At 41.0% G+C, this 21,409-nt stretch overlaps 1 protein-coding gene across 9 annotated transcripts in view; it reads right to left on the minus strand.

The window, feature by feature from the left end:
* Positions 1–21,409, minus strand: part of LOC122229688 (LIM domain containing preferred translocation partner in lipoma) — a 680,467-nt gene that overhangs the window by 288,859 nt on the left and 370,199 nt on the right. The window contains exon 1 of one of the 9 annotated variants that reach the window (XM_042955073.1): positions 5,483–5,880. The exons of the other annotated variants lie outside the window; for them this stretch is intronic. The gene's annotated coding sequence lies outside the window, so the exon portion shown is untranslated. Of the gene's footprint in view, positions 1–5,482; positions 5,881–21,409 lie in introns of those variants that run through there. 9 annotated transcript variants of the gene reach the window in all.

Raw genomic sequence — 21,409 nt, forward strand, 5'->3', positions numbered from 1 at the left:
TCTAGTACTATTAGAAGAGGGATTTGAAAGGTGAAGAGCAAGAATTATCTTCAGCCGGAAAACCCATCACGTTGGGTCATCTGTCCCCCTCCCCCCACCTCCCTGCCCCCAGCTCCCCCCGCAAGGAGAAATTCAGCTGACCAAGAAGAAACCCCTCATAGGAGCCTGTGCCCACACTCGCAAAACAACTTCCAGGCAGCAAACAGCAAAGCGGTGAGAAAGATGAAGTTTGAGAGCAAGAACATGCGCGCACACACACACACAAAAGTTTCTGTTGTCCTAAGATTAAATGCTGAGGCAGGAAGAGATACTATTCTTGAATCAAGTGAGAAAAGATGGCAAAGCGCGATATTAAAATGCAGCACCCTGGAATAAGTTTGCCTCTATAAAAACTGTTATGTTCTGTATGTGATTTAAATTAATGCCTATATTTGTTGGAGATAAAATTAAAATGAAGATAAACGGTGCCAACATATAGCGTGTTCGCCGGAGCAATAAATAAGGCAGTGAAAGGTACTTTACATTTCAGTCACATGTATCTGAACGGGGAGCTCAAAGCATTTGAGGAACATTTGTTAATTAAATGCTATACTAGGTTTGCGAGGCGCTCAGACGGTTCATATCCACGTCTTTCCAAAAGAAGACAGGGAGGTTCAATGACCTGGGGCCCTTCCGGATGTTGCTGACGTGGAAGGTCCAGGGTCCAGAAGGCAGCAGGCTTTCCAGTTTAGTGGTTTCTCGGCCTGATGGAAGGGCCCAGAGCGCAGAGCTATCCTGTCTCCTGACAGACCTCGGATGTCCAGCCTTCTCTATCAACCACCCGAGTGGCAGGCAAGATTATAGTTTTAGCAAGGGAGAAAGGCAATCATTTTACAATAATGCATTAACAACAAATCTCTCCTTCCCCCCCACCCTTACCTTGCAAGAGTGTCCCAGGGATGATTAAATACTGTCACATCATTTATCCTCTGCTTGAAAACTTGTCTAAAGTATTGATTAGTGATGTCCTCTCTTACGTTGATCTCTTCAACCTTGTCCTCCACATGTCCTGTCAGAGCCTCCCAGCACCCAGCTGCTGGTAGCTGGTCACTGGCTTTCTGTTTCTTGAACCCCATTCTTCGTTCCACAAACCCACAGAACCCAGTCTGCGCTCAGAGGTCTGCTGGATAGGAGGCCAGATTAACTTATGAAGCTAAATCACCTAATACTTTGGGATACTGGGTTCACTATAATCTTTGACGTTTACATATGTTTGAATTCCCCAAATAGAAAGTTCGAAGAAGTCAAAGGGGGGTGCGTTCCCAGAAACCCAGGCAGCCCATCGATGGAGACAATGCTCCTGTCTTGAGCTACTAGGAAAGTGTGCTGTCCAGGTTAGGGCCTCTGGCTTCTGAAGATGAGGCTGTAAATGAAACATAGAAGTCACTTGTGTGACGGGTCATGTTAGGCTGATCCAGGTGAAATTTTAGGGAGTCTTAGAGATCACCTAGTCGACGCCTGTGTTTTTTAGAGCAGAAAAATTTTCAACTGTATTTGTATCTTCCTTTTAAACTTCCCAGTTAAAAAAACACATTCAAGTCCATTATAGTTTGATACACATATCAATGCGATAGATGCAGAATCCCTGTTCTGCCTCTTCTCCACGGGTTAGTAGTCTACCTCTTTGTGCCTGGGTTTCTCACCTGTACCATGGAGATCACGAGCTTGCCTACCTTCATGAGGGGCTAAAGGACTCTACATATGTCAAGCACTTACAACAGCGCCTGGTATATAGGACACAATCATTGACTGTTAACCATTATTCTTATTCCTGATGCGATAGACATCAATGCTGCTCTCTGAATTGGTCCTGCTCTCTGCTGCCTGGCACCCTTATAGCTAAGTGGAACCATATGAATCATTGCAGCTAATGAGCTGTGAATGGAAGTCCACTTGTGTGACTTACAGGCCAGGGCATGCATTTGCCAGGTCAAGATCCACAGAGCTCTTTTACTCTGGGGTGGGGGCCAGCAATGCTAGCACATTCCTAGCCCATGGTGCCCATTCCTTCATCCTGCAAGGAAGCCCTTCTGACCCACTATGAACAAGTAGCACAAGAAACGAACCTTTGTTTTAAACATTGGGATTTCGGAGTATTTGCCTCCACGGCTTGGACTACCTTACCTGATACCTCTTACTTTGGTTTGCAAAACACTTTGACTTCTATTATTCACATTTAACTCTCGTAATCAAAAGAAGAGTGCAGCATGGATGCATCGGGCAGACGTGAATTTCAGCCCAACCAGTGCAATCCTCACCAAACGGACTGAGGCAGTCATGCTGATATAGCTACAAGTCAGGGGCTTGAGACTTCTGGTCAACCCAAGGTGTTCCTTACACACACACTCCTCCAATTCAAAGACTTTAGGGCTCTTAACGTCAACAACGTACCTACCACATTAACCTTAACCCAAACACTAATTAGAACTACTAACATTTACCAAGTACTTACTATGATATGCCATCAAAAAAGATGCCACTGGTCATAAAATGTACCATCAGTTACTGCAGCAGCTGAAACCAACCAACAAACAACCCACTACTACAGAAATGATGACACAGTGTTTTATTATTACTTAGAATTTTTATCGTATGCTTAAAGAAATGTCTTAAAATTATTTATACATACTACGTCTTTTATTCTGTGTCATCCACAGAATACACAATGAAAAATATAAGTGAAACAAATTGGAAGCATTCCTAAAGCTTCTTCCTATTCAGTTTAACTCTTTCAATCACTTTTCAACTGAAGACAATGGGAGTTCCATGTCTGTCTGTTTGTTTGTTTCCATAATGCCGTCATCTCTCAGCCAACAAGAGCAATGACCAAAGACACTGGTCTCCAGGATTTTCTTCCAAGTAAGTGCCCATGTGCATGTGTGACAATGTCAATGATGCCATAATTGCTATCTCAGTAACAGCACTTTGTTAGAAATGTTCAAGATGTGCATGAATATGGGACTTAAGTTGATGAGCGATAAGCATGTTAGAGGCACAGTGCTTTACTACCCACACGTAGTGTAGTTATACTTCGTAACAACAGCATGAGGTAGGCTCTGTATGATTATAACCATTTTGACATCAGAAACTGAGGTCCTTCTGGAGATCACTGCTTGCTGAAGGACACATAGGTAGTGAGAGGAGGATCTAAGGTTTTCCATCGAAGGTAGCTGACTACCTTTAAAACAACTGCTTTCAGCAAATATGGGGTCAGGCTTCTCATAACAGCAATTAGATTAGTTTTTTTTTTTTTTTTTTTTTTGTTTGATGAAAGTGGGGGCACAAGAATTACAAACTCAAAGGAAAGTGTTCAAAGATTTAAGTCTCTTAAAGTTTACATATTGGGCTTCTTATTTTGTTTAAAGCAAACCAAAGGGAAATTGACCCTTGTATTGCTGCCAACTCCTTTCGATATAAATAGACAACTTAGCAGATGTCTGGGCCTCCTTTAAGTTATCTTGAAATAATTATTGGTAGGATCTGCAGACAGGCTTATCTTTTGAAAATACTGGCATATATGTGCAGTGAACTCAGACATACAACATCCATATGCACACAAACCTACATGGGATAAGCTCTTCAAACACATTTTCAACACATATAGTTTTACTGGTGTCTATGTTTCTGCATGGACATTATCTTTGGAAATGCAAAGATATCATCACTATTAAATATGAAGACCAAATGTATGCTTGATTCTCATGGAGCATGGAATTAGACTCAAGCTATGGCCAGAGGGGAAAACCTTACTGAACAACTATAACAGTTGCTTTTTTTTTTAACAGTTCTTTATCTCTTCTCCTATTTTAAGGACAGTTAGCACAACTGAACAATTACTTAGGAGGTACAATGCAGAGCTTTGAGCGTAGCTCTTTATACACTTATCAAATGAGTATTATAATTTGCTATAATTCTCCCTCCTGATTATATACAGTAGCTATTTCGTTCTCTAAATAATATCTTATACATTTTTTTTAGAAGTTGGTTAAATTGCTTAGGAGAATATTAGGCTCAGTTTCTTTGAAGGGTAATATAGTGGGAGTGACTGTATAATTATCTCTACCGGGCTCTCACCCACTATACAATGTCGTCTACTACATCGATTGCTTTCCTGTTGAGAACTCTAGTTAATCCTACTAACGAACACACAGGAAAATGAGGCAGGCGGGTTTTATTTTTAACTTGGGACTGGGAGAATAAGAGAAAGAAATACTAAGATTGATCAAATCTGGTGCATTTGCAATTTTTATTTTAAGCCAGTTTAGATGCATGTGCTACCAAATAGGTACAGTAATTCGGGAATTACCATTACTTGTGTACCAGTGTCCTATCTGGTAATCTCTGCCTGAGACCAACTATCCTCTAAGTCACTTCACAGCTGGGCTCTTCTATGCCTGGCAATTACTACTCTATTCTGGGTGGGGAGTTTTATTATATTTTAAATTGATGTGGATTTTATTCTCAAAATGCTAAGCATTCCAAATGCTTCATACATACTAGATTTTTACAAACAATCCAATGGCTTCCAGCAGAAAGAAGTTTAACACACGTCTTTCAATAAATGCACCAGGATTTCTAGAAGAATTCCATTTTTCACTGTCATTCAAGAATCTGACCATATGTCTGTCTCCCTGAAAGACACAGAATTCAAGGGTATGGTCTGTGGGTGTCTTACTTCTGTGCGCATGACCAGTGACTGACACAGGAACTGGCAATTGTACCCTTCTCTGCCCCAAATTATGACTAGATTACACTAATTGCATGCAGTTATTCAAAACTAGAAGTTCAAACTTTTACACACCTAGATTAGTGAATCAGACTATCATAGTGCTATTATTCAAAACAAACCATCACTAAACTGAAGTCCTAGTCATTTAAAGACATTACCACCAAAGTCCATTTGGGGTTACCGTAGGGTTGGAAGTAAGCACAGAGATTGACTACAAATAGGTACGCAATTTCTCTTTGGAGTGAAAGAAACTTCCTAAAATTAGATTGGGTAATGGTCACAAAATCAAGGAATCATTGAGTTGCAACAAAACAAAACAAAACCCTCTGCCCAAACTTCACAAACGCAACTACTATTGGTATTTTTGATTGGTTATTAGGTCATCAATTCAAATGTTCAGATTGGGAGCTAGACCATATTGGCTAAAATGCCATCTCTGCACCTTGCTAGTTTAGCAAGTTATATCTCTCTGGGACACAATCTCATCTGTAAAATGGAGGGAAATAATAGGTCACCTCACTGAGTGGTGAGGAGAATCAAATAGTAACATAGTAAGTTTTCAATGTCTACTGGTTATCATCCCATGTGTTTTACTTAATTTTAATTTCTTAATATTGAAAATGATCCTTCTCTGGTACAAGGGGTAATTGACAGGTAGAACTCCTATAAAATACTAGCTAGTTAAGCACTATCCTAAATAATCCTGTGACTTACCTCTGAGTTTCATTCACAAACCAGGGCTCCTCCAATAGAAGGATATCCAGAATTCTCTTTCTAGAGCACACTTCTAATTTCTTCTCCGAAGCCTTCAGTGCTCCAGTCTTCTCCCAAACTGCTACCCCTAACAGCCCCAGCTGCCAGCACAATAAAGAGCCCAATGTACAAATTCATGGCATTGCACAGAATCCAAGCTGTCCTGCTGATCCTCACCAATGTATTCTTTGTACTATATTCTTTCTCTGTTCCACATACTTCATTCTCCAAGTACATCCAGTTCCTTACCAAGCTGCAAACACCATTCTTTTACACACATTTATTGTTGCAATTATAGTTCCTTTTGTCTGGACTACCTGTAGTCTGTTTCAAAAACTCCTAGAAAGCCTTTGTGACCTAACTCAAACGTCACATCCTCTTCCTGGCCTCACCCTTCTCTGTGACCTCATAGTAAGACATACACAGCTCCATGTAAGCACACATCAACACTCTCTCTCCCCTTCAGGGCCAGCAGAAACTGTCCTTCCCACACTTCCCCCCATGCTGTAACCTTACCAAGCTCTTGTGGTTTACCTAGGTTTTACCTCTCTCTCTTTCCTCTTCCAGAAGCCCCCTGCGTTTGCTTTCCCTGTGCCATCAACCTAGCAAACTCCCACAGGTTTCTCAGACCTCTGTTTGGAGATGACCACCTCTCAGAAACCTCCCAAGGTCCACCAAGACCAGGTTTTCATTATCTGCCCCATGTGCTTCCAGAGTACCCTTTGCTGATCCTGGATATCAGTCTCTAACATCATATGGACAATTGTCTATTTAGGGACATTCTGTGAGAGGCTAGGTTTTATATAACTGTTGTTAGTCCCTAACTCCAGCACCTAGAGAGTCTTTGGTGTATGGCAGATACTCAATACATATTTGTTGAGTGAATGTACTGATTATCTCCTTCAGAAATAATTTCAGTCTGTGAATTATATGGTAAGTGAACTCTATCTAAAAAAAAAAAAACTGTTATAAGAAAATTCTGAGTTACCAAGTTCACCTCCCGGTTGCTGGAAAAAGGTCTTACATGCTTGCATTCTTATTATGGAGCCTGGTACACACAAGATGCTCAATTATATCTGCTGAAATTTCATAAAAGTGAAATGTTTTGCCAGATACTGAGCCACTGAACACTTTCTACCAATGACCAATTTTGATGACGCTCCTCAGTAGATAAATTGATAGTGACATTATAAATCACAGAGCTGGAAAATTCATTTATTTCAACTTCCACATTTTATAAATAAAAAAAGTTGGGTTCAGTAAAAAAGTAAATTATGCATGATTATGCAGATAGGATCCCCAAAGACTACCTCCACCTAAATTAATGTCATTAAAGGTGTCTGACTTAGAAAGATTTATGTCATAGCTGAAGCCAGATTTAGAGTTATGAGTATGAACTATGCAGGCACCAAATACTGGAAATAAAAGTTGGAAATAAATTTGGACATAAATAGATTACCAGTGTGTGTGTGTGTGTGTGTGTGTGTGTGTGTATACATATATATGTGTGTGATTAGATTAAACAGGTGTTGCTAATCATGAAAAGAGGCATAAATAAACTCTTGGCTTGACATGAGTCATCATTTGATGGGCTATTTCAAGAGAGAATTGATATTTCTAAATGGCTGATACCACGAGAGGCAATACTAAAGAACCACAGAAGTAGAAAATAATCACTAATGATTTCTTTTATGGAACAAATCCATACACTATGAAGAGTTACAACTTAAGGATTCATAGTATTGGAAATTTCCACTTGGAAGATTTTAAGCCTTTAAAAACCCTCCAAAATTGACACCTAGGAGTAAGTATGTGACTCAACTAGCTATCAGTAGAACTGTAGGATAATTGGAAAACTTACTAGGAAAAATCATTTCATATCTCCGTTCTTCAGCATACTCATGTAGAAAAGAAAACATGCCGTGTGCTCACTTCTCTCTCTTCAGAATGCAAGAACGTCCCTAAAGTACCCCCAAAGCACAAGCTTATAAAGGTATGGTAAAGAACACCCGGATTCTTTGCTCCTCAGAGACAAAACTCAGCATAGGCAATCTGAAGCCTAAAATCACAAGTATCTATCTCCTGTCATAGGACTGAAGGCATCTATTCCCATGGCCCACCTTGGCTCACTCTAGTTCTTTAAAGATTCAAGCTCCTTCCTGCTTCTTCATTGTTCTGCAGGAGAGAGGTCTCAGTTTCATGCTGAGGTGTCATTTCAGAAGTCAGCTCCTCTGAGAAGCATTACCTGATCCTCCCAGCAAACATTATTCCATATACCCCGCATCTGCCCCTTTTATTCTATTTCACTCCCTGACTTTGCTTACTGACTTACTCTTTATGTCTTACATTCCCCTAGCTTCTCTTCGGGCATTTCAGTTCAGCCAGAGAAAGAAGCTCCCCGGCCTTGGTTATCCCTCAACCCTAGTACTCAAAGTTCACACAACATAGTAAGACTCGGATGTGATGGATGAAGAATACATAAAACAGCCTGAGTTTATAACCTAGATCTGTTGTTTACCAGTTGTGAAGTCACCAGTAACTCTTCCAGGCCCTATTTACCTGACCAAAGACCAATAATTCTAAGTATATCTGTCTCATACTGCACACGTCTCTAAGATTAGGGGCCACTATAAGCCACAAATATGGTATTCAGACAATGATAAAAGTATCACTCTACAAGACCTATTGTATGCCAGGCTCTGTTCTAATAAGCACTTTACACACGCAGTATGATGCCTTTGTCCATAAGATTCACTATTATGTTTTTACCACCAAGACAGAAATAGTTGGTGCCAGTTAATCAATCTCAAAGAAATTAATGGGGGGCAAAGGTGCTTCAAAGACTAGAATACAGTTTTACACATTTAATACTCCTCTAACCAACCTATGAGATAGGCCCTATTACCATCTTTGTGTTACAGATGTGGAAACTGAGGCACAGAGAGGTGAAGCGACATATGCAAGGTTACAGGAGTTTTAATGATAACGAGGAAAGATGAACAGGGACTCAGAAAACTGCAGCTTCAACTCTCCAGAAAGTACCAAGCATTGGGTTCACTTCTCTAAACGGTACAACTGAACCAGGAAATTCTCCTCCCTGAAGTGGATGGTGCTGTGACTTCTAACAATTCTCATGGCGAAGTATTATGAAAATAAAAGTAGAAAGAGAGCAGTTTTAGACACTGAACTTCCAGTTTCCCTAATTTGCATCCTCTTTGCATTTATATAACTCAGTTTTTACCAGACCAATTTGCACTCATTTAGATTTTGCTTTTAAGTTTTCTTAATCCTTTCGTTTATCTGTTTTCTGTATTCATAAAGACACTGAAAGCTATTCTGGAGATGATAGTCTATTTGTGTTTAGATCTACTTTCTGCCCTTCTCCACTCCCCACTCTCCTTGCTCGGAGCTTAGTAGGCATTAAATAAATGTTGCTGACTAATTAAAAGCAAAAAGAGACCTGATTTGGCATCGTATCTCACGGCATGATATTAAAAAAACTCCATAACTCAAGCATATATTATCGTTAGCTTCCCGAATATGATTAGTGGCAATCTTGGTGTAATTTACATAAAGAGAGAGCATGACTTTTTGAGCCAAGCAGAAAAACCCAGGAATGTGGTATGTATGGCAATAGGAAGGAAGCCAAAACACAGACAATACTTTCAGAGATGTGACTGTGATATCACCAAAATCTGATCACTGAATAGCTATTAAAGCTAACATATGAAATATGACCCAGATTCAAAAGGCACCATCACCATCAAGGCTCATTTTCAAAACAATATTCTTTTACATATAAAACGACTCAAAGCACAGAAAAGTTGTTTGTGTGTCCTGCTCCTCCATGTGAAAATCAAGATACGTGATATTCTAAAACTCCCATGAGATTCTAACATACTTATTATTAGCAGAAGCAATCAAGACATAAGCCCCTTATAATCATGTAAGGGAAGAGTGAAAAGAAACACAATTCTATAATTTTCTAATTGTTCTTCATCAGAGATCTTGGCTAGTGGAGAAGTCACCAAGAATATAAAGTTAAATCTTATTAATCCTTTTGCATCATATGGAAAGTTCTATTAACTACATTACAAAAGCTCCCATTCTCACATACAGGTTAAGAACTACTCCATAATTGCTTTGTCTCTAAACCCTGGGCCTCGGTATATAATCTCCCGCCCACACCACCTTTTAGTAGCAGGTAGAAATGACTTGCATACTCTGGCCAACAGCTTTGTCCATATCTGCAAAAGTTTGGAAGTTTGTGAGTAAAGGAACTTCCATATGTTTTCCAGCAATACATTTTTATTTCTATTTGATTCCTCGAATTCTTTCTCCCCAACCCTTAAGACACAATATACACTTGACAACATATTTATGAACAAATAAAAATACTATTCAGGATTTTAAGAGAGCTATTAGAAATACTAGCTTTGAATGAACAGAAATAGAATAAAACCTTTTAAAAGTTATCAAAGCTCTAATAATATCCCATAATTGCTTTCTAATGGGCACATTGCTGTATTAATTCTGTTTATCAGATATTTGTACAGTATGATGCATTTGTGCGTATTGCTATTTCATCCTATGGGATGTTGGTGTTTTGAAGGAATGTTTACTTGGGCAGGAGCTTACTTGCCCTATACGCATAGGTTCGTTTGTGTACGGAGGGCCACCTGTGAGGAACCTGACATTTGATGTTATGGTACAAGCAATGTAGAAGTGTCCAGGAAGCCAGTTTCTCCTGCGAGGATTTTACTTTATGAATTTTAACCAAACCTCTTTGGCTGTTAGCTTTATAACCTGTAAAAAAGGCAAGTACAAAAAAAGTGTCCTTATATACCTTAAAGAGTCATTACGGTGTGAACATTACTTGAAATATAAATCTTTACTGATGATGGTGATTTCCTTTATTCATCGTGATCTTATGGGAAATTTTCCATGTTAGACGCCAACTAAATTTCACAAAGACTGCACATCAGAAAGCATTCCTCCTAACGCCTGGATTGGCCAAAATGATTTTACAAAATCACCTGAAAATCTGTCAAAGTAGGCGCATCTTATTGGAGATAAAGGAACAAGGTTGTGCTGTGATACCAACACTGGAGGCAAGCCCACACGAGCTTTTGTTTATATGTGAACACTAGGAGTAATCACGTGGCCCACACTGTCTTTCAGTGAACATAAGCCTGGTGAGGGTGCTACCCAACAGTGGTATAGAATTGTTATTCTTTTGAAAGTATAGTGGAAACTAAGTACCAGCGGAACATGGATCTAGAGCCAAGGATGAGGCACTAGAAAAAGGAGAAGAACACAGCCCTACCTTAAAGAATTTGTGAACTTGGAAACCTTGGGGGAGAAATCCTATCTCCCATATTCAGTTGACCCTGACTTCATGACCACTCCTCCCTTGCAATCCCACTGACCGTTCATGTCTACTCTAAGATTCCCCCAGACAGCTGCATCCCAGACCTCACCTGCACATGTCGCCTCACTTGCATTTGCACAGAATGTGTCCTCCTTTTAGTCATTTGCTTTTGGCCATCTGGAGTCTCTTCGCCTTTACAAAACATCACCTTTATCTAGTCCTTTATCTAGTCCCTGAAGCCTATTTGGTTATAACAGGCTGGAGGCTAGGCCCACATATCAACACCTTGAATACTACTATCATTAAATGCAAGGGAGATGTTCTTCCCCTGCTCTAAAGTTTTCCATGGGGAGGGATCTTCCATGGAGAAATATTCATAAAGCTGTTCGTCCCTCACACATTCCTCTCCTGATGAGAAGCTTTCTGAGGAGTCAGCCCAGTGACTTAACTGATTGCCGACTTTGAGGACAGAAATAGGGCACGTATGGTTCAGCTCCTTTCCAACATCCATTCAGAATCGTTGCCTACACAAGAGCATGCTTTTCTCTGCTTTTCCAGACTCCAAATTGTTTGTGGCTAGGGCAGTCCCACCTCAGGAGAGGCTTGCAGGTGGCCAGTGCTGACCACTGTCAGGAGGGCAAACCTATGTAGTAATTTCTCTTGACCTAAAACCTACACAGTCACCCAAGGCACTTTTATCAGCCCCCGGACTGACAGTTTGGTCTCCATCCGCCTGACTCGGCTGTTTGACAATGGCTTCTTGAACATGGGTCGAGAGAAGGGGGACTGTTTGCTGTGTCCCTTGAAGTCACAACAATGAATGCTCACCCAGCCTTTCTGCTGACCTTTATCTTGCAGTCAGTGGCAATGGTTTTTGTTTGTCTCTTTTTGGTAGCTCTGGGTTGGTACACACTCTTACATAAAAGGTACATAAAAGGTTGTGTCTCTACCACGTCCACAGCTCTGTTTGAGGTAACAGCTTCAAAAGGGTGTCTGTCTGTTTAAAAGAAATACATTTCCCACAGCTCTGTAACAGGTAATTCTGAATTCTGGCCACAATTAATTGGATGAGAGACTGAACCAAAACCAGCAACAGGAGATGTGCTGGAGGAAGAACTCCTTCCCAGTTTTTATTGGAGAAGAATCAGCTACAATTAAGGGGCCTTATTGTTTGGAACATCTGAAGGCAAGGCGCAGCAGGCTGGTAGCAGAAGTGGACTGGACGGGAAACCAGAGATACACAGAGTAGCATGAAGAAGCTCCGAGGAAGGAGAGGACGTCAGGGAGCGAAAATCACAGTGTCCTGTCCAGAAGGACGCTACCCAGGAGCAGCAACTGGAAAGAGAAAGAAAACCTGAGAGAATCTAAGCCCTAGGAATGGAGACCCAGTGGATAAGGAAACACGGGGGGCTTACTTTTGAGGGGATGACAAAATCAGCTATTGTTATGTCCTCAGCGATATTCTCACTTTCCATGTGGCTGGGTTGTCTGGGTGTGGACATGGTGGTTGGACTTCCTTCCTTCTCTTTGTATCCTTACCATAAATTTTCATAATCTAAAGTCAACTGAGGTAACTAACTCTGAGCACTTCTTGGCTTCCTGCAACCTGAAAGAACCTCACTACAACAGACCCGAGGAGCTATTTCTTTATTTTAAAAGAACTTAGACAAACATGATTCTAACCATACTGGAATATCATGGTTTAAAAAACATAACCAAGCCTGGGGTGCCTGGGTGGCTCAGTTGGTTGAGCATCTCTTAGTTTCAGCTCAGGTCATGCTCTTACCAAGTTCATGAGTTTGAGTCCCACGGTGGGCTCCGTGCTGAGAGTGTGGAGGCTGTTTGGGATTCCATCTCTGTCTCACTCTCTTTCTCTCTCTCCCTGTCCCTGCCCCCATCAGCTTTTACATGCTTTCTTTCTCAAAAATAAATAAACTTAAAAAAATATTAAAAATAAAAAGAAACAAAAAGAAAAAAATAAGGTCTTTTAACACAATGAAAAGGAAAATGGAATAAAGGGAGTGACAGTTTATTTTTCATGTCTGCTTTCAATCTTGTAAAAACCACGTGAACCATTCAGATTAGTTCTCGTCTCTTCCATGCCACATTTTCAAATTTTAGCCCCTTTTGATTACCTCCCGTACAAAACAGCAAGGAAAGGTTGTAAGAGGCAGGAGGCTTGGGAGGTAGAATTAACTCTCTGGACCTTGAGATCATATAGTCAGTACAGAAGGTTTAATCATATATCTTTCAAGCCTGATTATGCAAAACCCTTGTTTCTGAACAAAGAATAAGCTAAAGGTATTTTTTAGTGCATTACACTATTCGCATTTTTAATTACAGTAGATTTTTTTTATTACTGTATTAAATACCTTATTCTAGCTGAGTGAAGTGTGTGGCTGTTTTAAGTAAATAAAACTGTCACAAGAATACCTTATTCTTCCTCCATGGTGAGGGCCTGTATCCAAACCACAGAGCCATGGAAAATAACCTTCCCAACATTTACTCTCCTGGCCACAAGTATCTGTTGAAAGAAGTGTCTGCATTGGTCTGAACAACACATCCCCGAGCAACTAAGTGGAAGGACAGGTTGCTAACATGAGCTAATATGAGGATTCTAAAACATGGCAGGGGGAGCTGAGACTTACTTTTGATAAACCTCAAAAAAAAACCAAGCAGTTCCAGTTTTGGATGCCTAATTCTAGCTTCCCACAAACGCAAAGATACACATGCGAGGAAACCCTCCTTAATATTTACAATAAAGGGATGCCTACCCTCAATGCCCTTCAGTAGAAGAAGCACATGATGGTACGCCCATACTATGGAGTACAGGCTAGGTGTTAAAAACAGTATGTGCAATCCCCATTTACTGGCATGAAAAGATCTAGAATCAAAAGTAAATTGAAGCTAATATCATAACACTTATGTTTAAAATAAATGTGACCTATATAGTCATACCCATAGCTGTGTGTATTTACATACTTGTTAAAAGACTGGAAAGATGCATAACAAACTGAAACACTGATTACGAAAAAAGTACGGAGTCTGTGAAGGGTGTGCAGCAGAAATAAACAAGAGTGTGTACTGAGAGAACACTTTAAGTTCTAGTCTACATACTCCTGATTGGTGGAATATGTTGTGATGAGTATTTATTCACATACTTCATACATGTATGTGTTTCGGTAAAGTTAAGGAGCAGGATGCCTCCACCGTACTGCACACGTGTGGGAGTGGTGGGCCAGCACTGATCAGTGGAGGGATCACTGGGTTCAAAATCAATAGGACCAAGAATGAGACCCCTTTCTGCCACTTTAGAAGTACAATTTGGGGCAACTCACTCAACATTGTGTGTAATGCTGAGACAATAGTTCCTGGCCATGCAAACTCAGACTTGCCGGGAGGGTAGAATAAGATGGACATAAATCCACTCTATAAGGTGGGAAGCACTCTATAAATCTCAACTACAACTACCATTATTGTTCACATTATCTGCCCTCTTAAATTTCCTTGGAGAGAAATAGATAAGTTTGTGACAATAGATAATTTATTTTAAACTCCTCCATTTGAACCATGTTGTTTCATCCTGTCTCCTTTCACTAAGGTCTGGAATTAAAACAAACATCAAATGAGGCTGTAGGATTTTATTTTATCTGTCACATCTTGCTGTCATTAAACACACTTGAGATGAGTGGGTTTAGTTCAAATAAAACTGCTTCTTTCCCAAACGCAACAAACATGGAGCGGGTAGAAAAGGAAGACTGCACTTGAATTGTGTTCAGAAGCACCGCACGCTGCATTTCAAGGAGATCCATCTGGCAGGCTAACACGGTAATAAGTTCTTTTAATTGTCAGGTCACTTAGATTACAGATCCAGGCTGTCAATTTTTCCATTGCGGTTTTTTTTTTTTTTAATTTTGGTAGCTCATTAAAAAAAAAAAAATCTCCTAGTTATTCTGTATGAGAAAAACTACCATCTTCCTTCCTAGGAATTTAGGCAGCAATTCAATGCAACAAGCATTTACTCCTGCGCATCAACCATGGTGGAAATGAGCTCTGTGTTAGAAATTCAAGAAAGAATATATGAAAATCCTTGTGTTGCAGCAAGTCACAGCCAGTAGGGGAGATTAACTCTTACAACCCAAAATGATACCCTTAATGGGAGCAAAGGTTCTGGTACACCTGACGTTCCCCGTCTTTTTTAAGGGATTCCTCCTCAGATGTATAAATCTACGTAATCTTAGCAGGGTTAGCTGCTTGCTAAAGTAAAAAGAGCAAGAGTCAGGACACCCTGAAAAGGGGCACGGATATATGTGTGTGCATGCGTGTGCAATACACATTGTGGAGACCCTCCAAACTCAGGCCGATCCGCTCTTCTACACAGCCTCATATCCACCTGCTCACCTCCATGCCTTATAAATTCTCAGCCATGCCCCATTCTCATCAAAACTTGTACTTTCGAACTGCCATATCATTACTCATACACAGTTTCCTCTTCTGGATGTCTCCCTCCTCCAAACTTCTCTTACACTTCCATTATATTGCGCATAGTCGGTACTCCATAAATAGGTGTGGAATAAGTAAAGCCTCCTAACTTTACGTGCAACAAGCATTTCCCTGCGAAATGAAAAGAATAAACGATAGTATTCCAAAAAACTAGGAAGGAGACCAATATGCTGGAGAATTTACCAACCACTGGAGTTGAAAAGAACCTTAGAAATGATCTAGTTTGGTCCTTCATAAGAGATGAACTAGGGGCGCCTGGGGGGCTTAGTCGGTTAAGCGTCCGACTTCGGCTCAGGTCACGATCTCGCGGTTTGTGAGTTTGAGCCCCGCGTCGGGCTCTGTGATGACAGCTCAGAGCCTGGAGCCTGCTTTGGATTCTGTGTCTCCCTCTCTCTCTGCCCCTCCCCTGCTCACGCTCTGTCTCTCCCTCTCTCTCAAAAATAAATACACATTAAAAAAATAAAAATAAAAAACAAGAGATGAACTAGATGCTCAGAGAAGTGAAGTGATATTCCAAAGTGAAATATTTAACTAGTGGAAGAGGTGGCTTTGGAATCTGCTCTTCTAATTTGCCCAGCGCTCTATCTACACCATGCTGTTCTCTTACATTTTTGAGTGACGGGGACATGTACGGAGAAGCTCAGTGGATTAGTAAAGGTAGATGGCATTGCATTCAAAGGAAGGGAAAAAAATCACGGGTGCTTTTTACAACAAGTGCACTTTCTTTTATAGCGATTGATTCCTGAGACCATGTCCAAGAAAATGTACATTCAGGGACTGAGTGGACCTCTCCTGCCAATCACAATGAAGAAACGTGCACGGCTAAGCTCTGAAGAAGCCAATGACAACAGTGAATTTCTACACTGAGTAAAATGTTCTTGGAGCTTAAGAAGGAATTTAAGGTTAGGAATATATTAGAAAGGGACACAAATGCAGATCTTGTAGGCTGAAGAAAATGCTCCCAAGTCTCATCTCATTCTTCTGCATGGAAAGACAGATTCGCTTAGGTACTAATGAGCACACAGACTTTCTAACTCAGGCTGGGAGTCCCATTTACATTCAGAAGAAAGGCCAGGGCGTTAGACCAGAAGAAGGATGCTGTTTGAAATCTAGGGTATGCTGCACCTGCTATAGGACTCTGGAGCAAATCATTTCATCTCTCAGCCTGTTTCCTCATCTCTAAAATGTACCTAAGAATCCCCATCTCCAGGAGCTTTTGTGAGAGTTCAATGCTAATGAATAAATGAAGGAACTTTGCAAATGTTAAGATATTAAGTGAAAGTACTGAATTGCCATTATCAAGAAGCAAGCTCAGCCCTTGAAGGGCCTCTAGATCAGCCAGGCTCAGAAATGTTACCTGGTTACTACTTCAGGAGTAACAATGGGAATGTACAAACATTGAATCACATAAAAGGAAGAAAACAGAAATGGATGTCCTCGATACTGAGTATCCAATAAACCAAGGCAGAAATCAATGACATCAATCGATGCAATTCTGGAGAGACTTAAGGGTTAGGACTATCATTTAAATATAGAGGAAGGTTTTGGGGGGCCTGGGTGGCTCAGTCCATTAAGGGCCTGACTCTTGGTTTCGGCTCAGGTTATGATCTCATGGTTCATGGGTTCAAGCCCTACATCGGGCTCTGTGCTGACAGCATGGAGCCTGCTTGGGATTTTCCCCTCTCCCTCTCTCTCTGCCCCTCCTCTGCTTGTTCATTCTCTATCTCTCAAAATAAACAAATAAACTTAACATACATACATACATACAAACATACATAAGTAGAAGGAAATCATTTGGCATGGGTCAAGTCGTAGGATATTCTGAGAGTTAGGCCTGGAAGCCAGGTCCTCCAGATCCCAAGCTCCATTCATAGGAGATTATGAAAGCCTAAGAAACACACAAGGAAATGGACATCAGAGTGCAGCAGAGATTGCTGGTAGTGATTTGAGGCATCACTGAACTGGAAAGGATCTGGAAAGATGACTGCAGGCCGTTTTCCTCTCCTTAACAATGCAGTGGAAGACCCTCTGGGGCTGGCATAGCACAGAGAAAAATCAGGTAAAGAAAGAGACCCCCAGCTATCCACAAGAAGGGAAGTAAACCCATACCTAGTAAGGGCCAGTCCCGGGGTTGAATGCCATCTATGCATTCTCTCTCATAAGTCTAGCCATGTCATAACATAAATATAACTATTCTTTCCCCTTTTTTTAAATTTATTTATTTATTTTGAGAGAGACAGAGATAGCGCCAAGTGGGGCAGAGGCAGAGAGAGAATCTCAAGCAGGCTCCACACTGCCAGCTGTGGAGCCTGATGCAGGGCTTGAACTCACGAACTGTGAGATCATGACCTGAGCCGAAACCAAGAGTTGGTCGCTTAACCGACTGAGCCACCCAGGTGCCCCATAACCGTTCCTCTCTTACTGATGAGAAAATCAGGATCTTAGAGAAATGAAACATCTCTCCAGCATTCACAGAGCTGCTGAGTGGTAGATGGAGAATCCAGGTCGCAGATAGCAGAGTGAGAACACGAGCCTGTTCTGTTCGGCCAGATGAACACCCACACCAGCCCCAGCCGCCTGGGAGGTGGTATAGGTCTCAGGCGCTGGAAGTAGAAGGTCAGTAGAGCTGCGGTGTGGACAGCTGGCATTCAAAGGAGAAAGCGGTTTGGGCAACAGTGTTGCATTCACATTTTCTGAAGTGAGTTTATGTGAGGTAAGTGGTTTTAATTTTTTCTGATGAGAAATTGGGGGATTCTGGGTACCTTTTCAAAGCACAAATATTTCTCTTTGTGGCACCAGCATGGCAAAAGAATAATGAAATATGCATGAACATAAATATAAACGGTGTGGGTGACGAGTCAGAATGACTCGAACAAAGAGGCTAATAAGCGGCTTTGTTTCCCAGGTCTGAGTGAAATAGTTGATTCTGTGAACATAGGCATACAAGAATGAAAACAACACATTCTCATGGCTTTTCCCTACTAGACACAACTCTACACACTGCAGCTCCAGGCTTCATAGAACTGAAGCTCTTATTATACCATCATCCTTAACTCATAAAAATCAAATTGTATTACTCCGTTATAATGTTCTAAGTCTTTCTCGCTTGGTGCATATTTCACATATCATTTTACACCCTAATGAGATCCTGAATAGGTTACATTACATATACATCTGATAGAATATTTAGGACTCAATTTTCACCATCACTGAACAGCTTTATGCAATTCATATATTCAAAAGTGTGTGAATAATCAGGTACTTGTGATCATGATGGCGGGCCAATTAAGAGCTGAAGGTTGGGCCATATGTCATCGGAAGGAATTACTCCTCAACCCCAGCCTAGAATTCCAGGCGGGATGGAAGCGCTGGCAATTAACTACTTCAGCTCCCTCATGTGACATCGGGGGAGACTAAGGCCCAGAAAGGGACGGGTGGGAGGACACACAGCTAGACAGAGGCAGCGCATGTACAAGAATCCAGATATTTTGTTTCCTAATCTCCATAATGCCTTCTTTGTCTCCCATTTGAGACAAAGTCAAGATCTTTGTTTTATCAACAACTCCTCTTTTTCCCCACGAATTCAGAACAGAACAAAGGCACTGCTCCTCTGAGAAAAGCAGAGTCATGTACACATGTCTTCTCAGTAGCAGAAAGTTAATCAAAAGTAGTCAGTGTGACCCATTGTACTTTATATCACTGAATTCATTTTTGACATTTGAAGAACCTATGGTTTTATTTTGCTTTTATTTAGAACAGCAAGTGGGAGGTAAAAATGTCAAAATAACTACGGCCTCACAGTTCTGGTAAATCTATTCACTGGATTGTTTTAAAGACTGTTGAGGGTTTAATTTTTTTTCCCCCTAATTGCCTTCATTTGTTCAGCAGACATTCCCTGAGTGACTAACCCATACCAAGTCCTATTGTGTCGGATGCAATGGAAGATCCAGAGACAGAAGCACACACAAACCTACTCCCCACAAGTAACAGGGTTCCTGTCTTACCAGAGAAGGGGAATGCACACAGCTGATCTTAACTGTAATAGAGCACAGGATGTGACAAGTGCCCGAAGAAATGTGTACATCAAGTCAGATGGGGTGGGAGGCAAGTTCCAAGGACGACAGTGCCAGGTAGACAGTGATGATGAGGTATTACAGGTAGCTTTAAATTACTAGCTAGAAATTACAGAGTCCACTGGAGATGTGTGCAATAGGAGGAATTACGAGCTCGGTAAAGTGTACCACCATCGGATGTAAAGATGAGATATGGAGATACAGGTTTCCATCTTGATGCTTTTGGTATATAACAGTTTACCCCAAATAAAGAAGTCAGTTTAACAGAAAGTCTTGTGTTTCTACAGAAGAACCAAAGAACTAAGAGGCAGACAAGAAACTTACTGGCCGGGAGCGGAGGTGATATTTGGTCTGAGTGTCTGGTGGGAGTAAACACACGCCTGTACACACATACCTGACTTGCTTTCTGCTCAAGAATATTGATGGGGATTGAAAGGGCGCACTTGCTGTGATGAGCACCGAGTGTTTTTTGAACGTGTGGAATCACTAAATTGTAGACCTGAAATTAACAGTACACTGTATGTTAACTAACTGGAATTTAAATAAGAATTTTTTAAAAAGGTACTGGTGATATCCACTCCTTATTGGTTTGTGGGACCTTGCACAAATCAGTTCACTTTTCTGAACCTGTTTGAGAATCTCTAACATGAAGTACTGACATCGGGCTCTCTCAGTTCTCATGTCCTCTGTTGTTTTGCTTATTGCATACATACATGCAGAAAAGAGAACACCAAACCATCACGAACCCATTCTCCACACTTTACTAAATTGTGGCATCAGCAACAATAGAATAAGCCTTCTACAAGTCTCCGGCTTCCCTCTGATTCTTCTTGACTCTTATCCTTATTCAGGTAAACATGTTAGCCAAGGTCCTTTGAACGGGGCACAGGCCTCCGGTGTTCTGGGGAAGGACAGGTCAGTGGGAACTACGTTAGAGCCTTTTCAGTAGCAACCCACTACTCCTCAAAAAGCAAACTGAGGAGTTGAACATACCACTTTACCACCTAGACTGCACGCTATGTGAAAAAGCCAAGAAACACCTGTTGTCATTTTGCGAACTGGTAAACGAAGGCACAGGAACTAGACCAGATGTTCGCTCCCAGTATCTCCTTCCGTCGAGGGACACAGCTCTTAAAAATACACCTCCGGCTGCTGAAGTTGTTGCCACTTCACTCCTCCTGGCCCAGGGTTGCTTTAGATTTAAAAACATGTTTCCAGAATCCAACAAACACAGTTTTTGCTATAGTTCGGATCTGTGAAGAGTTATCTTTACTCATGTATTTCAAAGAAGAGAAAGGAAACAAACATCAACCTCCTCCTCCCTTTCTTTTCCAACTCATGAAGACACTTTTAAAATAAAGACCCGATTATTTGAGCTTCTGGAACTATGAAAGGGAGAAATCCAAAATGAAGGCCTCATTTTATTCTTAGGTACTAGAAAGAGAAAGAATGTGTAGTTGCCATAGAGGTACCCGCCACAGAACAAGACCAACGCCACAGTTCAACTGAACAGAGTAATAGCTCGGGGCCCCTTACAGGAGTGAGAAAAGTACAAGGGTTTACTTGTGCAATAACCTGTAAAGGGAGGGGATGGTAGATTAAAAAGACACTGAAGAATTCTAAGAAATTAAAACGCGTTTGTAAGACTCCAGCAATTAGGACTCTACCCCAGCATTACCACATTGCATATTGGAATGACCCTGCATGTGACACCCTGATCAGTCACCAGGACATTCAGAAACCATTTTAATCAAGCCTAAAGTGCCAGATCTGCCAAGCCCTGCATTAAGTTTTGAGGTATGGGCAGGATATGGCTTCTCAGGGAACTCGATCTAGAAGACAGAACTAGTAGATTACAATGTGGTCAATTCATGTAATGATTGTGAAAATGCCCCCAAGAAAAACAAAGAAAGAAAGAACATAAAATAGGCCAACCATTCA

Source organism: Panthera leo, chromosome C2 (genome assembly GCF_018350215.1).
Source record: "Panthera leo isolate Ple1 chromosome C2, P.leo_Ple1_pat1.1, whole genome shotgun sequence".
Classification (NCBI taxonomy): Eukaryota; Metazoa; Chordata; class Mammalia; order Carnivora; family Felidae; genus Panthera; species Panthera leo.